The sequence below is a fragment of the Elephantulus edwardii genome, unplaced genomic scaffold (genome assembly GCF_000299155.1).
Source record: "Elephantulus edwardii isolate Elephantulus edwardi_28Jun2011 unplaced genomic scaffold, EleEdw1.0 scaffold00093, whole genome shotgun sequence".
Lineage (NCBI taxonomy): Eukaryota > Metazoa > Chordata > Mammalia > Macroscelidea > Macroscelididae > Elephantulus > Elephantulus edwardii.
Genome location: NW_006399843.1, coordinates 4,787,681 through 4,792,139, shown reverse-complemented (window position 1 = coordinate 4,792,139; position 4,459 = coordinate 4,787,681).

Below are 4,459 nucleotides of genomic sequence, written 5' to 3'. Positions count from 1 at the left end.
ATACGTTTTTTTATTTCCTGGCTACTGGTGCCAAGAGTGTTGACCTTGGAGACGAGAAAACTGAAGCTGTGAACACGCTCAATCTCTTCGCATCCATCCTGATGCTACTGATTGGTCCAGTGGTGAGAATTCCCACCCCAAAAGGTTGTTATAAGAATTCAGTTATTAAAGTGCATATAAATGAACTTCCTATAGTGGTGGTGGTGTACCATCAAGTCAGAATTGACACCTAGCAGACCTCCAGCGGGTTTTCTGGTTTGCATTGGAGGAGATTGCCCTTCTTTCTTCCTCAGAGCAGTGATTCAAACTGCATGCCATTGTGTTGGCAGCACAATTCCTTACCAGTAATTCAACAGAGGATGGAAAATGTTGTTGTTGATTGCCTTCAAGTCGAGCATGACTCATAATGACCCTATGAACAACTATCAACATTTATTTAAGTTCATACAGTTTCCGGAAGCAAGTTGTTTAGGAAGTGGATGCCACTCCTGCTTCCAAACCTGCATAGCATAGCGACCCTCTGTACAGCAGCTCTGAACCCTTCCTTGTACTGAGCCACTTTCACTAATTTTGACACACCAACCTCCATCGCCACACTGTATCAATCTATCTCATCCGAGGTCTCCTTCTCCTGCACTGTCCACTCACCCTTCTGAGCATGATGTACTTCTCCAAGGACTGATAACTTCTGGCAACGTGCCCAAAGTAAGTGAGGAGGAGCTTCAAAAGCCTTGCCTCCAAGGAGAGACTTAGGTTCACCCACTCCAAGACAGACCTATCTGTTTTCTTGGCAGTCCATGGTATGTTCAAGATTCTCTTCTCCAGGACTACAATTAGAAGGCATCTATTCTTCTTTATCCTTAGTCAACATCCAACTTTCTGAAGCATAACAAGTAACTAAGAAAAATATAGCCTAGATTAGGTGCACCTTGGTATCTAAACTGACATTGCTGCTCTTCAGCGTTCTGGAGAGGTCGATGACAGCAGACTTTCCCAATGCATTTTGTCTTTCGATTTCCTGACTACTGGTATTAAGAGTGTTGATTGTGGATCTGAGCAAGCTGTAATTGCTAACAACCTCAGTCTCTTCTCTATCTATAATGATGCTGTCAATTGACCCCGTGGTGAGAATCTTTGTCTTCTTTTTTTTAATTATTAAATTTTATTAATTTTAATGAACATTTACAGAGATTTTGGGTTTTCATTCGTTCATAATCTTTGTCTTCTTGATGTTGAGCTTCAATCCATATTTAAGACTACAGTCCTTGACCATTTGCACCAAGTACTTCAGGTCTTCCTCAGTTTCAGCAAGCAAGGTTGTGTCATCTGCATATTGTAGGTTGTTAATGAGACTCCCTCCATTTTTTATTCCACACTCCTCCTCATAAAGCCTTGCTTTCCAAATTATTTTTATGCATACAGACTGAAAAGGTACAGAGACAGGATGCATCCCTGATGCACTCCTTTCTTGATTTTGAGTCATGCAGTGTTTCCTTCCTCTGTTCTGAGGCTGCCTTCTTGGTCCACGTATAGGTTTTGTATAAGCACAATTAAGTGTTCTCAGATTCCCATTTTCCTCAAGGTTGGCCATAATTTACTGTGATCCACCCAGTCAAATGCCTTTGCGTAGTCAAAGACGCACAGACATTCTTTTGGTACTCTCTGCTTTCTGTCGAAATCCATCTGTGTTTGGCAAAAATGTCCCTAGTACCACGACCTTGTCTAAACCCAGCTTTTATTTCTGGTAGTTCTCTATCAATGTTCAAGTCTTTTCTGGATAATCTTCAGCAGGATTTTGCTAGTGTGTGATATTAGTGATATTGTACAATAATTTTCACACTCTGTCAGGTAACCATTTTTTTGGAATGGGAATAAATATAGATCTCTTCCAATCAGGTTGTCAAGTAGTTGTCCTCCAGATTTCTTTTTTTTTTAATTTTTAAATTTTTTTTTATTATTTTTTTTCCTCCAGATTTCTTGGCACAACTTGGTGAGCACATGTAAGGCAGCCTCTGTTTGCTGAAATATGTCATATTAGTATTCCATCAACTCTTGGTTAAACTTCATGCCTTATATAAAAGTTAACTCAAAATGGATCTTGAACTTAAGTTTAAAGCTATCAAGCTTTTAGGGACAAATAGAATAAAGTCCTCTAGACTTGTTGCTGTTAGATGTCATTGAGTTGATTACAACTCATAGCAGCCCTATGAGCAACAGACTGGAAACTTGCCCTATCTTGCACCATACTCACAATATCTAGAGCTAGGGTTAGGCAAAAAGTTACAACTAACATAGTACTCGAAAGAACAGAAATGCATGAAAATGCAATTCAGAATATCAAGACTGAAATGGCAGAATTTTCCAACATGTTGAGGGACAAAAAAACAGAAAAAAAGAAATAGAACAGAGAGTCAGTGAGCTAAACCCCAAGAATCTCAATAAGAACTTGCTAGAAGAAAAGACAGAGGGATGATTGAAGAAAATATTAGAATCATGTAGGATAATATTAAATGGAACAACATACATATGATCAGAATTTCAGAATGGGTGGGGAGGGAGGGAGAGAAAGCACTAAGCAAATTGTGGAAGAGGTACTAGAAGACAACTTCGCAGGGATCATGAAAAATGAGAAAATCCACATTCAAGAAGCTCAGCAAACTCCAAAGTAGAACTCCTAAAGAAAAACACCAAGATATTTCATAGACAAATTCTCCAAAATCAAATATACAGATAGAATACTAATAGCAGTATAAGAAAAACAAAGAGTCACCTGCAATAATCTATTAGATAAAGTTCTGATTTCTCAGCAGAAACAGTACAAGCAAGAAGACAATGGGATGGCATATACAGAAGGCTGAAAGAAAACAACTGCCAGCCAATCCTGTATCCAACAAAGCTCTACATCAAATAGGAAGAAGAAATTAGGTCACTTGCAGAAAAGCAGGAACTTAGGGAATTTCTGAAAATAAGATCAACTCTGGAAGAGATTCAAAGGGATATTGTTGACATAGAGACAGCAAAGAAAGTGGATGGACCAAAGTAACCAGAAACAATAGGAAAAAGAAACACAGTACAGTGGTAAAGAGAAAACCTGGGCTGTCAATAATTATACTTTATGTGAATGGCTTAAATGAACTATTAAGAATAAAAAGAGTAACAGACTAACAACCAAAATAAACCCCAACAAAACAAAATCTTGCCTACAAGAGACATATCTAAGAAACAAGGACAAAGACAGACTAAAAATTAAAGACTCAGAAACTGTATATCAAGTAAATTGCATCCACAAAAAAAAAAATAGAAGTGGCAATGCTAATATCTGATAAAGTAGACTTCAGGATGGAAACTAACATAAAAGAGAAGGAGGGAACAATAGATCAAGAAGACATAATCTTGGTCAACATACATGCACAAAATAATAGACTTGCAAAATACATAAAACAACAATTTACAGAGATGAAAGAAATAGACAACATGACAATAGTAGTAGGAGACTTTAGCACACCACTCTCAACAAAAGACAAGTTAAACTCAAAGATGCAAAATAATTGAACTATACAATTAGCCAACTTGACCTCGAAGATGTGTTCAGATGCTTCACCTAAAACACAGTTTGCTTTGTTTTTTGAGTATACATAGTACATTCCCTAGAATTGATCATATACTTGGACACAAAGCAAGTCTAAACAAAGTAAAAAAACAAAAACAAAAACAAAAAAAACAACAAAACCAAACAAACAAAAAAAACCCCAAACATTGAAATAATACAAAGTGTCTTCTCAGACCATGATGCCATAAAGCTAGACAACAAGGGGGCAACGGATAAAAATCATTCATATGGAAGCTAAATAACACCTTGCTTGGGCATAATAACACCCATATTCTTTATGCTGTTGTTATTGATTGCATTAGAGTAAAGCAAGACTCATTGCTACCCTATGAACAAAAGGCTTGAAGCCCCTCTACAAATATCAACATTTATCAAAGTTCATGGAGTTTTCAGAGGCATGTTATTTAGAAAGTGGGTGCCACTGTTGCTCCATAGTAGAAATAAAAAGTGAAATTAAAAAGTTTTAAATGAAAATTAAAATATATCAAAACCTCTGAGATACAGCTAAGGCAGTGCTCAAGAGGCAATACATCACATGAGGCAAACACATAACAAGGGGAAAAAGGAGCAAAAGCACTTCCATTAATTAGAAAAAAGCACAATAAGCTAATCCTACAGCCTCTAGAAGAAAGGAAATTATAAGGACAAGGTCTGAAGTCAATGGGATAAAAAAACTGAAAAGCAATTGAAACCATCAACAAGAGCAGGGCCGGTTCCTTGAAAAGGTCAATAAGATAGTGCCACCCAAAGGTAATAAAGGAGATCAGAATTGCTTCCACTGTGGAAAGCTGGGCCACTTCAGTAGACAGTGTCACAGACGAGAGCCACAGATAGGCAAGGGAGTAGAGA